Source organism: Coregonus lavaretus, assembly GCF_964263955.1.
Source record: "Coregonus lavaretus genome assembly, chromosome: 12".
NCBI lineage: Eukaryota > Metazoa > Chordata > Actinopteri > Salmoniformes > Salmonidae > Coregonus > Coregonus lavaretus.
In genome coordinates this window covers 4506373-4530762 of record NC_139999.1, presented here as the reverse complement: position 1 = coordinate 4530762, position 24390 = coordinate 4506373, and the positions used below count along the sequence as shown (strand labels likewise).

Here is a 24390-nt window from a genome sequence, read left to right as displayed (position 1 = left end):
CTCAATTTTTTTTTTTACTCCCATCAGAACCGTCCATCTTGATTTTCTTTAAACTCTTTCTTGAAGTTTTCCGCCCTAGTCCCCGTCTCTTTTTGGTCTTTTCCATTCCCATCGTAGCCATGATAAAACGTCAGTTGGCCAAACAGAATCCTCTGATTAAAAGGAAAGCTGTAGAACCCCAGAACCCAGTCAATGTCCCTGTCTTGTTCTGGAGTTCTGGGGGGTTCTGAGGGTTCCGGGGTGTGAGTGGGCAGTAAAGCAGAATGGACATAAACATCGTTTGGATTTCCTTTATGTTGCCAAAAGGGGCAGGAAGGGCAGGAGACCAAGCATCTCCATCCACCATGTCCTTCTCTCTGATGACGGCTCTTAGATCACAATGTTATTGTAGCTCACATATTTCTTCTTTGCTGCCGGACCTGGAGAGGAGATAAGAAAAATATGTTTTTCACATGGGCTATAAATGGTTCAGAGTTTTTCGTATTTCTTCTTTGTGATCTGACATGCACAAAATAGCATTGCAAGCAGGAGCTACAGTGAGGGAAAAAATGATTTGATCCCCTGCTGATTTTGTACGTTTGCCCACTGACAAAGACATGATCAGTCTATAATTTTAATGCTAGGTTAATTTGAACTGTGAGAGACAGAAAAACGCATGTCAAAAATGTTAAAAAATAATTTGCATTTTAATGAGTGAAATAAGTATTTGACCCCTCTGCAAAACATGACTTAGTACTTGGTGGCAAAACCCTTGTTGGCAATCACAGAGGTCAGACGTTTCTTGTAGTTGGCCACCAGGTTTGCACACATCTCAGGAGGGATTTTGTTCCATTCCTCTTTGCAGATCTTCTCCAAGTCATTAAGGTTTCGAGGCTGACGTTTGGCAACTCGAACCTTCAGCTCCCTCCACAGAGTTTCTCTGGGATTAAGGTCTGGAGACTGGCTAGGCCACTCCAGGACCTTAATGTGCTACTTCTTGAGCCACTCCTTTGTTGCCTTGGCCGTGTGTTTTGGGTCATTGTCATGCTGGAATACCCATCCACGACCCATTTTCAATGCCCTGGCTGAGGGAAGAAGGTTCTCATCCAAGAATTGACGGTACATGGCCCCGTCCATCGTCCCTTTGATGCGGTGAAGTTGTCCTGTCCCCTTAGCAGAAAAACACCCCCAAAGCATAATGTTTCCACCTCCATGTTTGACGGTGGGGATGGTGTTCTTGGGGTCATAGTCAGCATTCCTCCTCCTCCAAACACGGCGAGTTGAGTTGATGCCAAAGAGCTCGATTTTGGTCTCATCTGACCACAACACTTTCACCCAGTTCTCCTCTGAATCATTCAGATGTTCATTGGCAAACTTCAGACGGGCCTGTATATGTGCTTTCTTGAGCAGGGGGACCTTGTGGGCGCTGCAGGATTTCAGTAGTGTGTCATTGACAAGATCCTCCCGTGTAGTTCGGGGCTGATTCCTCACCGTTCTCATGGTCATTGCAACTCCACGAGGTGAGATCTTGCATGGAGCCTCAGGCCGAGGGAGATTGACAGTTCTTTTGTGTTTCTTCAATTTGCAAATAATCGCACCAACTGTTGTCACCTTCTCACCAAGCTGCTTGGCGATGGTCTTGTAGCCCATTCCAGCCTTGTGTAGGTCTACAATCTTGTCCCTGACATCCTTGGAGAGCTCTTTGGTCTTGGCCATGGTGGAGAGTTTGGAATCTGATTGATTGATTGCTTCTGTGGACAGGTGTCTTTTATACAGGTAACAAGCTGAGATTAGGAGCACTCCCTTTAAGAGTATGCTCCTAATCTCAGCTCGTTACCTGTATAAAAGATACCTGGGAGCCAGAAATCTTTCTGACTGAGAGGGGGTCAAATACTCATTAAAATGCAAATTAATTTATAACATTTTTGAGATGGGTTTTTCTGGATTTTTCTGAATAAAACACATAGTGTATTGTGTAGGCTAGGGATAAGTACAGTGGGGGAAAAAAGTATTTAGTCAGCCACCAATTGTGCAAGTTCTCCCACTTAAAAAGATGAGAGATACTTATTTTCCACCATATTTTGCAAATAAATTCATTAAAAATCCTACAATGTGATTTTCTGGAATTAAATTTCTCAGTTTGTCTGTCATAGTTGATGTGTACCTATGATGAAAATTACAGGCCTCTCTCATCTTTTTAAGTGGGAGAACTTGCACAGTTGGTGGCTGACTAAATACTTTTTTTCCCCACTGTATGAGGGTAAGGTACACAAAGTAGTACATGCTGGAACAGCTATAACCGCAGGACAATATGGCTATATATATATATATATAAATATAAAATAACAAAACTCTTAATCTGACAGTTGAGGTATCTAACAACACCCTGTATGACGCATTACCTTACCTACAGCGCCTTCACAAAGTATTCACACCCATTGACTTATTCCCCATTTTGTTGTGTTACAGCCTGAATTTAAAATGGATTAAATGTAGATTTTATTTGTTGTTGTCAGTGGCCTACACACAATACCCCAAAATGTCAAAGTGGAATTATCTTTTTACGCATTTTTACAAATTAATTACAAATGAAAAGCTGAAATGTCTTGCGTCAATAAGTATTTAACCCCTTTGTTATGGCAAACCTAAATAAGTTCTGGAGTAAAAATGTGCTTTAGTCACATAATAAGTTGCATTGACCCACTCTATGTGCAATAATAGTGTTTAACATTACTTTTTAATGACTACCTCATCCCTGTACCCCACACATACAATTATCTGTAATTTGAGCAGTGATTTTCAAGCACATTTTCAACCTCATAGACCAGGGAGGTTTTCCAATGCCTCGCAAATAAGGACACATATTGGTAGATGGGTAAAAACATAAAAAGCAGACATTGAATATCCCTTTGAGCATGGTGAAGTTATTAATTACAATTTGGATGGTGTATCAATACACCCAGTCACTACAAAGATACAGGCGTCCTTCCTAACTTAGTTGCCGGAGAGGAAGGAAACCGCTCAGGGATTTCACCATTAGGCCAACGGTGACTTTAAAACAGTTACATAGTTTAATGGCTGTGATAGAAGAAAACTGAGGATGGATCAACAACATTGTAGTTACTCCACAATACTAACCTATTGACAAAGTGAAAAGAAGGAAGCCTGTAAAGAATACAACTATTCCAAAACATGCAACCTGTTTGTAAAAAGGCACTAAAGTAAAACTGCAAAATATTTGACCAAAGAAATGAACTTAATGTCCTGAACACAAAGTATTATGCTTGCGGCAAATCCAACACAAAACATCACTGAGTACCACTTCATATTTTCAAGCATGGTGGTGGCTGCATCATGTTATGGGTATGCTTTTCATCGGCAAGGACTAGGGAGTTTTTTAGGATAAAAATAAACGGAATAGACCTAAGCACAGGCAAAATCCTAGAGGAAAACCTGTTTCAGTCCACTTTCCAACAGACACTGGGAGACAAATTCACCTTGCAGCAGGACAATAACCTAAAACACAAGGCCAAATATACACTGGCGTTGCTTAACAAGATGACATTGAATGTTTATGAGTGGCCTCATTACAGTTTTGACTTAAATCGTCTTGAAAATCTATGGCAAGACTTGAAAATGGCTGTCTAGCAATGATCAACAACCAACTTGACAGAGCTTGAAGAATTTTTCAAGAATAATTTGCAAATATTGTACAATCCAGGTGTGCAAAGCTCTTAGAGACTTACCCAGAAAGACTCACAGCTGTAACCGCTGCCAAACTTGATTCTAACATGTATTGACTCAGGGGTGTGAATCCTTATGGAAATGAGATTTTTCTGTATTTCATTTTCAATAAATTAGCAACATTTTCTAAAAACATGTTTTGACTTTGTCATTATGGGGTATTGGGTGTAGATTGGTGAGAAAAAATAAGTCAATAAGTCCTTCGACTTCACCCTCTCTCCCTCTCCTTCACCATCTCCCTCTCTTTCACCCTCTCTCCATTTCCTTCACCATCTCCCTCTCCTTCACCATCTCCCTCTCTTTCACCCTCTCCCTTTCCTTCACCCTCCTCCTTGCTCCATCTCCTTCACCCTCTCTCTTTCACCCTCTCCTTCACCCTATACCTCTCTCTCTCTTTCACCCTGTCCGTCTCCTTCACCCTCCCCATCTCCTTCACCCTCTCCCTCTCCTTCACACTCTCCCTCTCTCCTTCACTCTCTTCCTCTCTCTGTGTGCTTCACCCTCTTCTTCACCCTCTCCCTCTCTCCTTCACCCTCTTCCCCTCCTTCCCCCTCTCCCTCTCCCCCTCTCCTTCACCCTCTCCCCCTCCCTCTCTCCTTCACCCTCTCCCTCTCCCCCCTCCTTCACCCTCTCCCTCTCCCCCCCTCCTTCACCCTCTCCCTCTCCCACACTCCTTCACCCTCTCCCCCTCTCCTTCACCCTCTCCCCCTCCCTCTCTCCTTCACCCTCTTCCCCTCCTTCCCCCTCTCCCTCTCCCCCTCTCCTTCACCCTCTCCCCCTCTCCTTCACCCTCTCCCTCTCCCCCTCTCCTTCACCCTCTCCCCCTCCCTCTCTCCTTCACCCTCTTCCCCTCCTTCACCCTCTCCCCCTCTCCTTCACCCTCTCCCCCTCTCCTTCACCCTCTCCCCCTCCCTCTCTCCTTCACCCTCTTCCCCTCCTTCACCCTCTCCCCCTCTCCTTCACCCTCTCCCACACTCCTTTACCCTCTCCCACACTCCTTCACCCTCTCCCCCTCTCCTTCACCCTCTCCCCCTCCCTCTCTCCTTCACCCTCTTCCCCTCCTTCCCCCTCTCCCTCTCCCCCTCTCCTTCACCCTCTCCCCCTCCCTCTCTCCTTCACCCTCTCCCTCTCCCCCTCTCCTTCACCCTCTCCCTCTCCCCTTCTCCTTCACCCTCTCCCTCTCCCCCTCTCCTTCACCCTCTTCCTCTCCCACACTCCTTCACCCTCTTCCCCTCCTTCACCCTCTCCCTCTCTCCTTCACCCTCTTCCCCTCCTTCACCCTCTCCCCCTCTCCTTCACCCTCTCCCCCTCTCCTTCACCCTCTCCCACACTCCTTCACCCTCTCCATCCTCTAATGGTATGCATTAGCTCCCTCAAATGACAGATTGGTTTAACATAAAATAGTACAGACTGTGAGAAACATTTACATTATTATGCATATTAAGGTCTGACGAAGTCGTTGAAATAATGATTTCTTCTTCTTCTATAAGGATGCCAGTCATATAGTATACTGATATGACACAGCAACTGTTACCGCGGCAGTTATCATACTAATGTGTTGATGCATAAAGCTGCCTTTTACTCACAAAAACACTATTATTCAGCATCGGAGGTTCACACACAGTGGGGAGAACAAGTATTTGATACACTGCCGATTTTGCAGGTTTTCCTACTTACAAAGCATGTAGAGGTCTGTAATTTTTATCATAGGTACACTTCAACTGTGAGAGACGGAAAAATCCAGAAAATCACATTGTATGATTTTTAAGTAATTCATTTGCATTTTATTGCATGACATAAGTATTTGATCAGAAAAGCAGACCTTAATATTTGGTACAGAAACCTTTGTTTGCAATTACAGAGATCATCCGTTTCCTGTAGGTCTTGACCAGGTTTGCACACACTGCAGCAGGGATTTTGGCCCACTCCTCCATACAGACCTTCTCAAGATGCTTCAGGTTTCGGGGCTGTCGCTGGGCAATATGGACTTTCAGCTCCCTCCAAAGATTTTCTATTGGGTTCAGGTCTGGAGACTGGCTAGGCCACTCAAGGACCTTGAGATGCTTCTTACGGAGCCACTCCTTAGTTGCCCTGGCTTTGTGTTTCCGGTCGTTGTCATGCTGGAAGACCCAGCCACGACCCATCTTCAATGCTCTTACTGAGGGAAGGAGGTTGTTGGCCAAGATTTCGCGATACATGGCCCCATCCATCCTCCCCTCAATAAGGTGCAGTCGTCCTGTCCCTTTTGCAGAAAAGCATCCCCAAAGAATGATGTTTCCACCTCCATGCTTCACGGTTGGGATGGTGTTCTTGGGGTTGTACTCATCCTTCTTCTTCCTCCAAACACGGCTAGTGGAGTTTAGACCAAAAAGCTCTATTTTTGTCTCATCAGACCACATGACCTTCTCCCATTCCTCCTCTGGATCATCCAGATGGTCATTGGCAAACTTCAGACGGGCCTGGACATGCGCTGGCTTGAGCAGGTGGACCTTGCGTGCGCTGCAGGATTTTAATCCATGATGGTGTAGTGTGTTACTAATGGTTTTCTTTGAGACTGTGGCCTCAGCTCTCTTCAGGTCATTGACCAGGTCCTGCCGTGTAGTTCTGGGCTGATCCCTCATCTTCCTCATCATCATTGATGCCCCAAGACGTGAGATCTTGCATGGAGCCCCAGACCGAGGGTGATTGACCGTCATCTTGAACTTCTTCCATTTTCTAATAATTGCGCCACGCTGCTTGCCTATTGTCCTGTAGCCCATCCCAGCCTTGTGCAGGTGTACAATTTTATCCCTGAAGTCCTTACACAGCTCTCTGGTCTTGGCCATTGTGGAGAGGTTGGAGTCTGTTTGATTGAGTGTGTGGACAGGTGTCTTTTATACAGGTAACGTGTTCAAACAGGTGCAGTTAATACAGGTAATGAGTGGAGAACAGGAGGGCTTCTTAAAGAAAAACTAACAGGTCTGTGAGAGCCGGAATTATTACTGGTTGGTAGGTGATCAAATACTTATGTCATGCAATAAAATGCAAATGAATTACTTAAAAATCATACAATGTGATTTTCTGGATTTTTGTTTTAGATTCCGTCTCTCACAGTTGAAGTGTACCTATGATAAAAATTACAGACCTCTACATGCTTTGTAAGTAGGAAAACCTGCAAAATCGGCAGTGTATCAAATACTTGTTCTCCCCACTGTAGTTTACCAATAAAATGGTCTGATGGTGATGTGGATATACTCGGAATACATATCCCAAAGGAAATAAATGATCTCACTTCAATAAATGTTAATAGAAAGTTAGCAAAAATAGATAAGATCGTACTACCATGGAAAGGAAAATACCTGTCAATTTGTGGAAAAATCACCCTGATTAACTCTTTAGTATTATCCCAGTTTACCTATTTGCTTATGGTCTTGCCTACGCCTAGCGAACAGTTATTTAAATTATATGAGAAAAAAATATTACATTTTATTTGGAACGGCAAGCCAGACAAAATTAAAAGGGCATATTTATATAATGAATATGAATTCGGAGGACAGAAATTATTAAATATTAAAGCATTAGACCTATCACTAAAAGCTTCAGTCATACAAAAGTTATACTTAAATCCGAACTGGTTCTCAAGCAAATTAGTAAGATTGTCTCACCCAATGTTCAAGAAAGGCCTTTTTACCTTTATTCAGATTACAACAACTCATTTGCAGTTATTTGAAAAGGAAATCATCTCCCAAATATAACTATTTCCAAAACAAGCCATAGAAAGTTGGTTGCAATTTCACTTTAATTCTCCAGAAACAACAGAACAAATAATGCAACAAATATTGTGGTTAAATTCAAATATACTAATTGACAAAAAACCTTTATTTTTTGACAGAATGTTTAAAAAAGGTATAATATTCGTAAATGATATCATCGGTAGGACTGGTGGAGTTATGTCGCACATGCAGCTAACAAAAACATATGGAAATATCTGCTCTACCCAAAATTACAACCAAATAATTGCAACCTTACCGCAAAAGTGGAAGAGGAAAGTGGAAGGGGGAGAAAGTAAGGAACTTGTCTGTCGGCCTTGCATTAAAGAACATAATTGGTTAAGGAAAACTGTGATAAATAAAAAAGTATATCAGTTTCACTTAAGGACCAAAGGATTGACAGCCGTCCCATATAGATTGCAAAATAGTTGGGAAGAGATTTTTCACGTACCGATCCCATGGCATAGTGTTTATGAACTGACACACAAAACGACACCGGATTCAATAATTAGAATCTTTCAATTTAAATGATTATATAAAATTATTGCTACCAATAGAATGTATTTATATGGGGGATACAATCTTCCCAGCTCTGCAGATTTTGCTGTGAAGAGACAGAATCATTAGATCATTTGTTTTGGTTCTGTCCATTTGTAGCTTGTTTTTGGACACAGGTCCAGGAATGGCTAAAGGATTGCAATATTTACCTGGAGCTAACCTTGCAGATAGCATTACTGGGTGATCTGAAAAGTCATAGTCAATCGATCAATAATATAATAATACTTTTAGCAATTTTTTTTTATTTTTTATTCACAATCTGTAGAAGCAATGAGAATAGAAAGGTTCAGAACTTTTGTAAAACATCACAGTACGGTTGAAATATATATGGCAAATAGAAATCCTATATGGATGGTGTTAAGAGATAGATGGGTGGTGTTGAATGAAGTTGAAGGATGGGACTAATAACAAATAACAACAAATAATAACAAAGATAGCTAATAATGTAAGCATACTGTGTCCATAATAAGTATATAGGTTATATGTTGGGAGCTTTTGGGAAAGAGCACAGTTAGAAAGATATGGCATATAGAAGCAAACCGGATGGACATCATGAAAATGATCGGAGAGGTTGAGAGTAGAAGAAGTTCAGGAGCAAAAAAAACAAATATATATATATAAGACTTATTTTCCACCATAATTTGCAAATAAATTCATTAAAAATCCTACAATGTGATTTTCTGGATTTTTTTTCTCATTTTGTCTGTCATAGTTGACGTGTACCTATGATGAAAATTACAGGCCTCTCTCATCTTTTTAAGTGGGAGAACTTGTACAATTGGTGGCTGACTAAATACTTTTTTTCCCCACTGTATCTCCAAGTTCTGTGTTCAGCTCTTATGCCGCCAGTTGTTCTCTGTGTATCATACAATGAATCCATGTGGCAGAGGGAGACACATTCATAACTAGAGTGCAGAGGCCTGCCCGCCGTCCCGTGATAGATGGAGCACCATCTGTGCGAAAAGCCCACCATTCGATCCCATGGAATCTGTTTTTTTGTCAATACAGTCACGCAGCACACTGAACATTCCACATGCCGTTTCATGCTCGGGAATCGTGAGACAGAAAAGTATGTCCTCATGAATAGCATCCCACGACATGTACTATATAGCGAACTAAAGTCAATGCATGGGCATCTCAGCCTTCATATTTAACATCCATCTTGAGAGCACAAGATGGGGAGTTTTTGAGTCGTTCAGTCAGAGTTTCCTCTTGATTGCTAGCAATACCATAAGTCCTTAATTTAACAGTGTTATCTGACAAAGTTATTGATGTGAGTTTCTGTGCCTCTGCCATCCCCACACATTGTTTCCCCCATATCAATTGTGGTTGATGATATCAAAGTCTCTGCAATAGTGTGTGGTTTCATAGTGTAGCCATTCACCATGGGAACCATTCAAGTGCGGCCTTTTCCCATGATATAAGGGCGCTCTCTGGTTGAATTATATATTTTACATTTGAATAATTGTCATTTAAATTTTTAAGGTTAACCATATTATAATGATTTTAAGACACACATTATTCAGGATTTCGGAAAATCTCCCGTGTCCCCATTTTCATATCAGGCAACCCCACATGGGGTCGTGACCTTTGGGCTCATGGTGAAATCCCTGAGCGGTTTCCTTCCTCTCCGGCAACTGAGTTAGGAAGGACACCTGTATCTTTGTAGTGACTGGGTGTATTGATACGCCATCCATATTGTAATTAATAACTTCACCACGCTCAAAGGGATATTCAATGTCACCTTTTTTTTTTTTTTACCCATCTACCAATACGTGCCAAGAGGCATTGGAAAACCTCCCTGGTCTTTGCGGTTGAATTTGTGTATGAAATTCACTTCTCGACCGAGGAACCTTACAGATAATGTTATGTGTGGGGTACAGAAATTAGATAGTCATTCAAAAATCATGTTAAATACTATTATTGCACAAAGAGTGAGTCCATGTAACTTATTATGTGACTTGTTAAGCGCATTTTTTATCCTGAACTAATTTAGGCTTGCCATAACAAAGGGGTTACTTATTGACTCAACATATTTCAGCTTTCATTTTAAATTAATTTGTAAAGGTTCAGAGAAAAATCATTCCACTTTGACATTATGGGGTATTGTGTGTAGGCCAGTGACCCAAAAAATCTCAATTGTATCCATTTTAAATTCAGGCTGTAACACAACAAAATGTGTAAAATGACAAGGGATGTGAATACTTTGTGAAAGCACTGTAGGTGGAACAGAAGGAAAATAAACAGCATATTGATTAAAAGGTGGCTTCCAACTGTCTTGGACATCCTATAAACATGGTTACCAGGGTGATTGACGAGGGCCCTAAAGCCATGTGTCCAACATGCTTGGTTGAATACATTTCCTTATTTGCTCTCTATGGGTAACCATACCTTACCTTCCCTGTCATTGTCATCAATGTTCTAATCTGTAAACCTATGTCATCAATGCTCTAATCTGTAAACATAAGGTCATCAATGCTCTAATCTGTAAACCTATGTCATTAATGTTCTAATCTGTAAACAAAATGTCATCAATGCTCTAATCTGTAAACCTATGTCATCAATAATCTAATCTGTAAACCTATGTCATCAATGTTCTAATCTGTAAACATAATGTCATCAATGCCCTAATCTGTAAACCTATGTCATCAATGCCCTAATCTGTAAACCTATGTCATCAATGCTCTAATCTGTAAACATAATGTCATCAATGCTCTAATCTGTAAACCTATGTCATCAATGCACTAATCTGTAAACATAATGTCATCAATGCTCTAATCTGTAAACCTATGTCATCAATGCACTAATCTGTAAACATAATGTCATCAATGCTCTAATCTGTAAACCTATGTCATCAATGCACTAATCTGTAAACCTATGTCATCAATGCACTAATCTGTAAACCTATGTCATCAATGCACTAATCTGTAAACCTATGTCATCAATGCTCTAATCTGTAAACATAATGTCATCAATGCTCTAATCTGTAAACCTATGTCATCAATGCACTAATCTGTAAACCTATGTCATCAATGCACTAATCTGTAAACCTATGTCATCAATGCACTAATCTGTAAACCTATGTCATCAATGCACTAATCTGTAAACATAATGTCATCAATGCTCTAATCTGTAAACCTATGTCATCAATGCACTAATCTGTAAACATAATGTCATCAATGCACTAATCTGTAAACATAATGTCATCAATGCTCTAATCTGTAAACCTATGTCATCAATGCTCTAATCTGTAAACATAATGTCATCAATGCTCTAATCTGTAAACCTATGTCATCAATGCACTAATCTGTAAACCTATGTCATCAATGCACCAATCTGTAAACCTATGTCATCAATGCACTAATCTGTAAACCTATGTCATCAATGCACTAATCTGTAAACATGTCATCAATGCACTAATCTGTAAACCTATGTCATCAATGCACTAATCTGTAAACATAATGTCATCAATGCTCTAATCTGTAAACCTATGTCATCAATGCACTAATCTGTAAACCTATGTCATCAATGCACTAATCTGTAAACATAATGTCATCAATGCTCTAATCTCTAAACCTATGTCATCAATGCACTAATCTGTAAACCTATGTCATCAATGCACTAATCTGTAAACATAATGTCATCAATGCACTAATCTGTAAACATAATGTCATCAATGCACTAATCTGTAAACATAATGTCATCAATGCTCTAATCTGTAAACCTATGTCATCAATGCACTAATCTGTAAACATAATGTCATCAATGCTCTAATCTGTAAACCTGTCATCAATGATACATCACTGCCTCTTACCTGTGACTGTATTCATGATACATCACTGCCTCTTACCTGTGACTGTATTCATGATACATCACTGCCTCTTACCTGTGACTGTATTCATGATTCATCACTGCCTCTTACCTGTGACTGTATTCATGATACATCACTGCCTCTTACCTGTGACTGTATTAATGATATATCACTGCCTCTAACCTGTGACTTTATTCATGATTCATCACTGCCTCTTACCTGTGACTGTATTCATGATTCATCACTGCCTCTTACCTGTGACTGTATTCATGATACATCACTGCTTCTTACCTGTGACTGTATTCATGATTCATCACTGCCTCTTACCTGTGACTGTATTCATGATACATCACTGCCTCTTACCTGTGACTGTATCCATCACTGCCTCTTACCTGTGACTGTATTCATGATTCATCACTGCCTCTTACCTGTGACTGTATTCATGATACATCACTGCCTCTTACCTGTGACTGTATTAATGATATATCACTGCCTCTAACCTGTGACTTTATTCATGATTCATCACTGCCTCTTACCTGTGACTGTATTCATGATTCATCACTGCCTCTTACCTGTGACTGTATTCATGATACATCACTGCTTCTTACCTGTGACTGTATTCATGATTCATCACTGCCTCTTACCTGTGACTGTATTCATGATACATCACTGCCTCTTACCTGTGACTGTATCCATCACTGCCTCTTACCTGTGACTGTATTCATGATTCATCACTGCCTCTTACCTGTGACTGTATTCATGATACATCACTGCCTCTTACCTGTGACTGTATTCATCACTGCCTCTTACCTGTGACTGTATCCATCACTGCCTCTTTCCTGTGACTTATTGCTTTTATAACACTTTTATCAACACATTAAAATAACAAAGAATTACATATTTTCATTGAAACATTATTTTGATAAGTCAATTAATACAATTTCATTCTTCCACCAAAAGATATAGTCTGGACAAAAATCTGGTTGTTAGTTATTTTGGTCCTGTTGTCACAGACGCCACCCAGTCATTAATAATTTTTGCATAGTTGCTATGCAAAATGACTGGTGGTCCGTTCTAAACAAAATGGTTGCTATGCAGGCTGGTCACGTTCTTGTCACTTGCTAGCTAGCTAGCCAACTTCAGCTAACTCAGTCAGGTCAAATATTGAACCTGGAATGACAGGACACTAGCTGCATTTTTGTTTGTTAGAGCCTTTTTCCTATTGGCATTTACTTGGATGTGTCCATGATAATGATTTTGACTGGCTCAGAACAAGTTGTGTCGTCTCGTCTGGGCACCGTTCACTCTATGGTACTACAGAGATCGAAATTCAAAAGTGAAACATTGTTTCCGAGGTCAGACAGGCAGACAGCGAGGCATATATTAATCCACACTGTACCGAACTAAATGCTAGGCTAGAAGCAAGGGAAAATAATGTGCGAGTTGAAATAAATACAAGAGACGATTCGCACAGCAACATGAACATGATATTCTTATGGAGGCGCAGTGATCACCGTTAGCAGCCAAAGGTGTGTCTGTGATGGCCAATACAGCACGGCTTGGAACGCTGCTCGTCCAATCAGCATCCAGGATCCAAACAACCCGTTTTATAATAAACAACGTACATATGGCCAGTACGTTCATAAAAAGTGCCATTGTTTACGTCACTAATACTACTACTACTCTTACATATCCACTGCCCAGCCACGCAATTTATAAACTTGATCTCAAATGTAAAAATAATCTAGGCATTATCTCTGACATTTGCAACATTGTTGCAATATTGAAATTCTGTGACCAATAATAACGAACACGTCGGGAGTCGGACGAGACAGACAGGCAGCTTTTCTCAGCCAGTCGAAATCAGGAATCAGCCTCATTTCTATAGATATATACAAATAAATGTCAATAGAAAAACAGGTAAAACGAAACGCAACTAGTTTGTGGTCTTTCCAGTTAGCCGTGTAGTTGGCTAGCTAGCAAGGGGGAAAGAGCCTCCATACCCTTTCGTTGTCAGGATTCGTTTACACACTTCAAGGCTATCCGTACAAGACGCATATTTGAATACCTCCGGAGGTGGTCAGGAAGATCTAATCACAATCGGATCACAGCGCGTCGTTTTGATCGTCTACACCTGTCGACAAATGTGGACATTCAATCAGAATGTGGACAAGATCAGGACGAAAGACGCATGTTAGAACCAGGTGTAAACAGGGCCTCTGTTCCATCATGTTAGAACCAGGTGTAAACAGGGCCTCTGTTCCATCATGTTAGAACCAGGTGTAAACAGGGCCTCTGTTCCATCATGTTAGAACCAGGTGTAAACAGGGCCTCTGTTCCATCATGTTAGAACCAGGTGTAAACAGGGCCTCTGTTCCATCATGTTAGAACCAGGTGTAAACAGGGCCTCTGTTCCATCATGTTAGAACCAGGTGTAAACAGGGCCTCTGTTCCATCATGTTAGAACCAGGTGTAAACAGGGCCTCTGTTCCATCATGTTAGAACCAGGTGTAAACAGGGCCTCTGTTCCATCATGTTAGAACCAGGTGTAAACAGGGCCTCTGTTCCATCATGTTAGAACCAGGTGTAAACAGGGCCTCTGTTCCATCATGTTAGAACCAGGTGTAAACAGGGCCTCTGTTCCATCATGTTAGAACCAGGTGTAAACGTGGCCAGAGTAAAGCTTGTGGGAGGACACATCCATTCTTATAGAATTGTATCTCAAATGGCATCCTATTCCCTATATAGTGCACACTACTTTTGACCAGGGATCAGGGATCATAATATCTGCAAGTGATACTTGTATATAAAAAAAAACTGAAAAAAACATTTCCATTGTAAACAGATGGGGAATGAACTAATAATGTGTTTATGAGTGTAACTGCTCATAGCAGATTGTCACCTTGTGTTCCATTGAAATCAGAAGACGTGTTAAACAAATAAAATAAGCAAACAACCGAACATAGTGTATATCCCAAAGACAAACCATATTCCCTACATAGTGCACTACTTTTTTTTGTTGTTGCAGGAACTGGTCTAAAGTAGTGCACTATGTAGGGAATAGGGTGCCATTTGGGACACAAATATATAGTGTGCTGCACATTTGTTTAAACATTCAGCCAGAGTCCCAGTAATAACTCCCAGAGTGGGTGAGTGTGAGGAGTTCATTTGTACCTCCTCTTGAGGTGCTCTCTCTCTGTTGAATTTTTTGAAGCAGAGATGGTGACTACCGATTCTCCAAGACCAGATAAGGGTAATCCAGATTAAACTCTGTCAGCAGCAGAGCATATTCATTTAGACAGCAGCGGTTTAAATAAAAACAAAATGCTGGCCAAAAGGTGCTCTGGGACCATATTCACAAAACGTCTCAGAAAAGGAGTGCTGCAATAGGATCGGTTTTGCCTGTTAAATCGTGACAATCAGCACTCCTATTAGGTCAGCACTCCTACTCCTAGATCAGCACTCCTACTCCTAGATCAGCACCCTACTCCTAGATCAGTACCCTACTCCTAGACCAGCACCCCTACTCCTAGATCAGTACCCTACTCCTAGATCAGCACCCCTACTCCTAGATCAGTACCCTACTCCTAGACCAGCACCCTACTCCTAGATCAGCACCCTACTCCTAGACCAGCACCCTACTCCTAGATCAGTACCCTACTCCTAGATCAGCACCCTACTCCTAGATCAGCACCCTACTCCTAGACCAGCACCCTACTCCTAGATCAGTACCCTACTCCTAGATCAGCACCCTACTCCTAGATCAGCACCCCTACTCCTAGATCAGCACCCCTACTCCTAGATCAGCACCCCTACTCCTAGATCAGCACCCTACTCCTAGATCAGCACCCCTACTCCTAGATCAGCACCCCTACTCCTAGATCAGTACCCTACTCCTAGAATGGCACTCCTACTGCTAGATCAGCACCCCTACTCCTAGATCAGCACCCCTACTCCTAGATCAGCACCCCTACTCCTAGATCAGCACCCCTACTCTTAGATCAGCACCCTACTCCTAGATCAGCACCCCTACTCCTAGACCAGCACCCCTACTCCTAGATCAGCACCCTACTCCTAGATCAGCACCCCTACTCCTAGACCAGCACCCTACTCCTAGATCAGCACCCCTACTCCTAGACCAGCACCCTACTCCTAGATCAGCACCCCTACTCCTAGATCAGTACCCTACTCCTAGAATGGCACTCCTACTGCTAGATCAGCCCCCTTTCTCCCAGATCAGCACCCCTACTCCTAGATCAGCACTGCTACTCTAAGACGCTTTGTGAATACGGGCCCTGGTTTGGGTGATACTTACTGTTTGGATCATTGTTTTCACACAGTTCCGTCTTGGCCTCTCCGTTGGGCCTGTCACAGGTCTTGTGTGAGAGGCGTGTGGTCAGGGACGCGGCCGTCACCACCGCTTTGAAGCTCTCTTCCTCTTCTGGACATTAAGCTCCGGGTGGAAGATGATGACGTAGACTTTAGGCATGTAGAGCATCCCCAAGGCCACCGAAGCACTGAGGTTCATAGATATACAGAGGGTGGTGGTCTGGACGTACAACTGGAGAGAGTGGAGGGGAGAGAGAGAGAGAGAGAGAGAGAGAGAGAGAGAGAGAGAGAGAGAGAGAGAGAGAGAGAGAGAGAGACACAGAGAGAGAGAGAGACACACAGAGAGAGACACAGAGAGAGAGAGACACAGAGAGAGAGAGAGAGAGAGAGAGAGGGGGGGGGGGAAACATATGATGTTATTAAATCAATGTACACTAAAAACAAATGTGCGATTAAAATCGGCAACAAGCAAACAGACTTCTTCTCTCAGGGACGTGGAGTGAAACAGGGCTGCCCAATAAAGTCCAACACTATTTAACATCTACATTAACGAATTGGCAAAAACATTAGAAGAATCGGCAGCACCTGCTCTCACCCTACACAACACTGAAATCAAGTGTCTGCTGTACGCAGATGACCTGGTGCTACTGTCTCCCACTAAGGAGGGGTTACAGCAGCATCTAGATCATCTGCACAGATTCTGTCAGACCTGGGCCCTGACCGTTAATCTAAAAAAAACGAATATAATGATATTCCAAAAAAGGTCCGGAAATCAGGATGACAACTATAAATTCTATTTGGACACAGTTCTATTAGAACACACCAAAAATTACACATATCTAGGACTAAATATCAGCAACACAGGTAGCTTTCACATGGCTGTGAATGAGCTGAGAGACAAAGCAAGAAGAGCATTCTATGCCATTAAAAGGAATATTAAAATCTAAATTCCAATTAGAATCTGGCTAAAAATGTCCAATCAGTTATAGAACCAATTGCTCTATATGGCAGCGAAGTATGGGGTCCGCTCTCTAATACTGAATTTACCAAATGGGACAAACATCCAATCGAAATACTGCATGCAGAGTTTTGCAAGACTGTATTGCAAGTGCAAAGAAAAACTCCAAATAACGCATGTAGAGCAGAATTGGGCCAATACCCCCTCCTTATTCGAATAGAAAAAAGAGCCATCAAATTTTACAACCATCTAAAAACAAGTGACCCCAAAACATTCCATCACACAGCTCTACTATGTCAAGAGATGAAACAAGAGAAGAGTCCCCTCAGCCAGCTGGTTCTGAGGCTCAGTTCACTAACCAAAACCAACCTCATAGAGCCTCAGGACAGCACTCAGAAAATCTGGCCCAACCAAATCATCACAAAGCAAAAAGAAAAATATATCACCTATTGGAAAGACACCACAAAAAATCTAAGTAAACTTCAATGCTATTTGGCTCTAAACAGACAGTACATGGTGGCAAACTATCTGACCACTGTGACTGATAGAAAACTGAGAAAAACACTGACTAGGTACAGACTCAGTGAGCACAGTCTGGCTATAGAGACCGGTCGTCACAGGCAAACCTGGCTGCCCAGAGAGGACAGGCTGTGCTCACTCTGCCCCCGGGGAGAGGTAGAGACAGAGCTGCATTTCCTATTACACTGCGACAAATACTCAGACCTAAGAGAATCTTTCTTTCCCGAAATTATCATTCAGTACAAAGAATTTGAAACTATAAAAGAGGAAGAAAAAATCAAATATTTATTGGGTGAAAAGCCAAAATGTGCAATTTTGGCAGCCAAATATGTGTCCTCCTGCCACAACCTGAGGGACAGCCAGTGAAAAGTGTAATGTAATGTCAATAATATTTCCTGTATTGTTTTGGCTTTCATACCATGTAATGTGTCTTCTCAGTCATGTTGAGATTGGTCGACTACTATTGCTTTAATGTATTGTTATTCTCATTAATATTGTTGTTGTAGTTGCTGTTAATGGTAATCCCATTTCCACTACTACTATTATTATTGCTGTTGGTCCCACCATTTTTGTTATATGTATACTTTGACAATGTAAGTAATTTTACTTGCCATGTCAATAAAGTCTATTGAATTGAATTGAATTGAGAGAGAGAGAGAGAGAGAGAGAGAGAGAGAGAGAGAGAGAGAGAGAGAGAGAGAGAGAGAGAGAGAGAGAGAAAGAGAAAGAGAGAGAGAGAGAGAGAGAGAGAGAGAGAGAGAGGAGAGACAGAGACACAGAGAGAGAGAGAGAGAGAGAGAGAGAGAGAGAGAGAGAGAGCGAGAGAGAGAGAGGAGGAGGAGAGAGAGGAGAGACAGAGATAGAGACAGATACAGAGAGAGAGAAGAGAGAGAGGAGAGGAGGAGAGAGAGAGGAGAGAGAGAGAGAGAGAGAGAGAGAGAGAGAGAGAGAGAGAGAGAGAGAGAGAGAGGGAGAGGGGGGATAGACAGAGAGAGAGAGAGAGAGAGAGGAGAGGAGGAGGAGAGAGAGAGAGAGAGAGAGGAGAGAGAGAGAGAGAGAGAGAGAGAGAGAGAGAGGGAGATGAGAGAGAGAGAGAGAGAGAGAGAGAGAGAGAGAGAGAGAGAGAGAGAGAGAGAGAGAGAGAGAGAGGAGGAGAGTTAGTGGTGGGACTGGAGAAACTGAGGTTCAAAGAGACAGAGATTGATGGTCTGGAAGTACAGCTGTGGGGGAGACAGGACAGAGCGGAAGTGAGTTAGTCGTTTGACTATTACTGTACACTGAGAGACAGGAACAGAAGGGGAAGAGAGTTAGTGGTGGGACCAGAGGCACTGAGTTTCATATAGATATAGAGATTGATGGTCTGGATGTACAGCTGTGGAGAAGAGAAGGAATGACAAAAACACAGCGGTGGAGGGAGGATATATAACTGTCAGAGAGCAGCACGGAGGTGGTGGGAGGGTAGAGAACTGTCAGAGAGCAGCACGGAGGTGGTGGGAGGGTATAGAACTGTCAGAGAGCAGCACAGAGGTGGTGGGAGGGTATAGAACTGTCAGAGAGCAGCACGGAGGTGGTGGGAGGGTAGAGAACTGTCAGAGAGCAGCACAGAGGTGGTGGGAGGGTAGAGAACTGTCAGAGAGCAGCACGGAGGTGGTGGGAGGGTATAGAACTGTCAGAGAGCAGCACGGAGGTGGTGGGAGGGTAGAGAACTGTCAGAGAGCAGCACGGAGGTGGTGGGAGGGTAGAGAACTGTCAGAGAGCAGCACGGAGGTGGTGGGAGGGTAGAGAACTGTCAGAGAGCAGCACGGAGGTGGTGGGAGGGTATAGAACTGTCAGAGAGCAGCACGGAGGTGGTGGGAGGGTATAGAACTGTCAGAGAGCAGCACAGAGGTGGTGGGAGGGTATAGAACTGTCAGAGAGCAGCACGGAGGTGGTGGGAGGGTATAGAACTGTCAGAGAGCAGCACAGAGGTGGTGGGAGGGTAGAGAACTGTCAGAGAGCAGCACGGAGGTGGTGGGAGGGTATAGAACTGTCAGAGAGCAGCACGGAGGTGGTTAGTAAAGTAAGATAGAATCAATATGTTTGCTTGCCTCTCTGTGACCACCAAAAACACAAAGCTGCCAATGTCTTTACAAACTCTTACAGACACGTCAAATGAAAACTGAGATGACTGCATTAAAAGACAAATACAGTATACACAGGCCTTCCTATGGGTGGTGGGTAGCTCCTTCTCTCTATAAATATGTAATGTGTAGCATGGTGGTGGGTAGCTTCTGTACTGTGTGTGTGCTGCAGCCTGCAGCCTTACCGGCTCCCTGCCGTCTCAAAGCTGAATGTATAAGCAGATTGACCAGGTCCATAAAAGGATCCCTAGGGTTGGTCTCAGATTCATGGAGTGCGTCCCAAATGGTACCCTTTTCCCTAAATAGTGTAATACCAGGGGCCCTCTGGTCAAAAGTAGTGCACTATATAGGGAATAGGGTTCAATTTGGGATGAAGCCCTTGGTATTAGATTCATGGACGTTTCTGTTTCCTTGCACCTCACAGCGCCACATCTCCAGAGTGAGAATGGGGCGCAAGAAGTCACAGGTGGAATCACGCTGAGAAGATAACAGTTGTGGAAATTGGAGCCCAGAGGGTCTGTAGTGGTGAAATCGCAGAGCTATCAGTTAACTCCTACTGCTGCAGAGGGCAGAGTGTGATGCCATGCACAGTCCAACTGGCACTAGTTTGGCAGAGTGCAAATCAGAGGGAATGAAAAGAGGAAGCATTGAGTTGATTTTTAAACTGATGACACATAAGGGAGAGGGGCGATCCGAACTTTCAACTCCAGACCTTATTACAAGATTTAGTTGAGGTTTAGGGTTCAGTGAATGATTTGTCCCAAATACAATGCTTTTAGTTTTTGAAATATTTAGGACTAACTTATTCCTTGCCACCCATTCTGAAACTAACTGCAGCTCTTTGTTAAGTGTTGCTGTCATTTCAGTCGCTGTAGTAGCTGACATGTACAGTGGCTTGCGGAATTTTTTTTGGGGTATTGTAACATTTCATTTACACAACATGCCTACCACTTTGAAGATGCAAAATATTTTTAATTTTGAAACAAACAAGAAATAAGACAAAAAAACAGAACACTTGAGCGTGCATAACTATTCACCCCCCCCCCCAAAGTCAATACTTTGTAGAGCCACCTTTTGCAGCAATTACAGCTGGAAGTCTCTTTGGGTATGTCTCTATAAGCTTGGCACATCTAGCCTCTGGGATTTTTGCCCATTCTTCAAGGCAAAACTGCTCCAGCTCCTTCAAGTTGGATGGGTTCCGCTAGTGTACAGCAATCTTTGAGTCATACCACAGATTCTCAATTGGATTGAGGTCTGGGCTTTGAATAGGCCATTCAAAGACATTTAAATGTTTCCCCTTAAACCACTTGAGTGTTGCTTTAGCAGTATGCTTAGGGTCATTGTCCTGCTGGAAGGTGAACATCAGACCCAGTCTCAAATCTCTGGAAGACTGAAACAGGTTTCCCTCAAGAATTTCCTTGTATTTAGCGCCATCCATCATTCCTTCAATTCTGACCAGTTTCCCAGTCCCTGCCAATGAAAAACATCCCCACAGCATGATGCTGCCACCACCATGCTTCACTGTGGGGATTGTGTTCTCTGGGTGATGAGAGGTGTTGGGTTTGCGCCAGACATAGCATTTTCCTAGATGGCCAAAAAGCTCAATTTTAGTCTCATCTGACCAGAGTACCTTCTTCCATTTGTTTGGGGAGTCTCCCACATGGTTTTGGCGAACACCAAACGTGTTTGCTTATTTTTTTCTTTAAGCAATGGCTTTTTTCTGGCCACTCTTCCGTAAAGCCCAGCTCTGGGGAGTGTATGGCTTAAAGTGGTCCTATGGACAGACACTCCAATCTCTGTTGTGGAGCTTTGCAGCTCCTTCAGGGTTATGTTTGGTCTCTTTGTTGCCTCTCTGATTAATGCCCTCCTTGCCTGGTCTGTGAGTTTTGTTGGGCGGCCCTCTCTTGGCAGGTTTGTTGTAGTGCCATATTCTTTCCATTTTTTTATAATGGATTTAATGGTGCTCCGTGGGATGTTCAAAGTTTCGGATATTTATTTATAACCCAACCCTGATCTGTACTTCTCCACAACTTTGTCCCTGACCTGTTTGGAGAGCTCTTTGGTCTTCATGGTGCTGCTTGCTTGGTGGTGCCCCTTGATTAGTGGTGTTGCAGACTCTGGGGCCTTTCAGAACAGGTGTATATATACTGAGATCATGTGACACTTATTGCACACAGGTGGACTTTCTTTAACTAATTATGTGACTTCTGAAGGTAATTGGTTGCACCAGATCTTATTTAGGGGCTTCATAGCAAAGGGGGTAAATACATATGCACGCACCACTTTCCGTTATTAATTTTTTAGAATATTTTGAAAAAATTAATTTTTTTCATTTCACTTCACCAATTTGGACTATTTTGTGTATGTCCATTACATGAAATCCAAATAAAAATCCATTTAAATTACGTGTTGTAATGCAACAAAATAGGAAAAACGCCAAGGGGGATGAATACTTTTGCAAGGCACTGTACAGGGACTACTGTGTTATATGAAGACATAAGCTTAGGCTACATACTTGGTCATACTTGAACATGTAAAGGTCTACTGTACCACAGCCAACAAACAGCCCATAATGACTTGTCAATATTATTATTTCTAAACTCTATTTTCAGTATACCAGGGATCATCAACTAGAATCAGCCTCGGGACAGTCTGTGTTTTTCATATCTCCAATAAAGATACTGACAGTACAATGTGGATACAAGCTTCTTATTATGCAAGATAAAATTCAAAGAAAGTCCATCTGATAAGCGGTGAAAATATGATATTTGATATTGCAGGTTGTGTCAGAACTTGCCAGCTGAAGACCTATAGAGACCAGACCTACAGAGACCTATAGAGACCAGACCTCTAGAGACCAGACGTATTGAGACCAGACCTCTAGAGACCAGACCTACAGAGACCAGACCTATAGAGACCAGACGTATTGAGACCAGACCTTTAGAGACCAGACGTATTGAGACCAGACCTCTAGAGACCAGACCTACAGAGACCAGACCTACAGAGACCAGACCTACAGAGACCAGACCTACAGAGACCAGACCTACAGAGACCAGACCTACAGAGACCAGACCTACAGGGACCAGACCTACAGAGACCAGACCTACAGAGACCAGACCTATAGAGACCAGACCTACAGGGACCAGACCTATAGAGACCTTAAGAGACCAGACATATAGAGACCAGACCTATAAAGACCAGACCTACAAAGACCTTACCTTTAGAGACCAGACCTATAGAGAGCAGACCAACAGAGACTAGATCTATAGAGCCCAGACCTTTAGAGTTCAGACCTTTAGAGACCAGACCTTTAGAGTTCAGACCTTTAGAGTCCAGACCTTTAGAGTTCAGACCTTTAGAGTCCAGACCTTTAGAGCCCAGACCTTTAGAGTTCAGACCTTTAGAGTCCAGACCTTTAGAGTTCAGACCTTTAGAGTCCAGACCTTTAGAGCCCAGACCTTTAGAGTTCAGACCTTTAGAGACCAGACCTTTAGAGTCCAGACCTTTAGAGTTCAGACCTTTAGAGTCCAGACCTTTAGAGCCCAGACCTTTAGAGACCAGACCAATAGAGCCCAGACCTTTAGAGACCAGCTCTATAGAGACCAAGGCACAAACCGACAAGGTGAAAAATCTGCCGATGTGCCCTTGAGCAAGGCACTTAGCCCTAATTTGATCCAGGGCACCGTACTACTATGCCTGACCACGTAACACAACCCATTTCACTGCCCCTATCCGGTGTTTGAAACAAATATGCTTTGATGTTTTGCATTGAACACCACAATATTTTGTCAATGTCCATATTGTACATTCACTTTATTTTTTAGGTTCTAAACATGTCCATATTGTCTTGTTACATTACTCTTTCTTCCTGCTTTGTCTTTGTTGTAATATTGTAACACAGTATTGTAGAAAAGCTTCGTTTTGTTCTAAATATGATCACACACACACACACACACACACACACACACACACACACACACACACACACCTAAGAATCAGCCTGTCACACACGTAGGGGGCTTGCTTCACCACAGCTGCATGGTTCTGTTTTAATAAATAACATGTGTACTGTAAAGCAGATAAAAAATCTAATCAGATTATATTTGTCACATGCTTGGTAAACAACAGGTGTAGACTAACAGTGAAGTGCTTACTTACGGGCCCTTCCCAGCAACGCAGAGAGAAAAAAAAGAGAAATAAATAACACAAGATCAGTCTTATGCCCCTTCTGCCCCCCCCCCCCATGCCCTCCCGCCCATGCAGCAAGGACCTCAACAAGACAGCCACACATATGCCCAGGCCGTGAGCAGAGCAACAGGCCCAACCCCTAGCAATACACCCGCCCAAGCCCCATCTTGTGACCTAAGAGGTATGTAACAGATTCTCAACATGCTCTGCTCACACCTACTGTAATGATCCGAGCCTAAACCACATGAAAACAACACCAGACTCCATGGAACACAACGCTTTCACTATCTCATCCTGGAATATATAAATTAAAATAAATAAATTGGTCATTTTAGCAGACGCTCTTATCCAGAGCGACTTACAGGAGCAATTAGGGTTAAGTGCCTTGCTCAAGGGCACATCGACAGGTTTTTCACCTAGTCGGCTCAGGGATTA

General features: G+C 42.6%; 1 pseudogene across 1 annotated transcript in view; it reads right to left on the bottom strand.

The window, feature by feature from the left end:
• Positions 1 to 369: 369 nt before the first annotated feature.
• Positions 370 to 24390, bottom strand: part of LOC311138293 (metabotropic glutamate receptor 7-like) — a 252959-nt pseudogene continuing 228938 nt past the window's right edge. Inside the window, exons 10-11 of the transcript in view lie at positions 16157 to 16402; positions 370 to 419 (exon numbers count right to left, since the gene is read on the bottom strand). The product of the transcript in view is annotated as a metabotropic glutamate receptor 7-like (transcript). The remainder of the gene's footprint in view (positions 420 to 16156; positions 16403 to 24390) is intronic.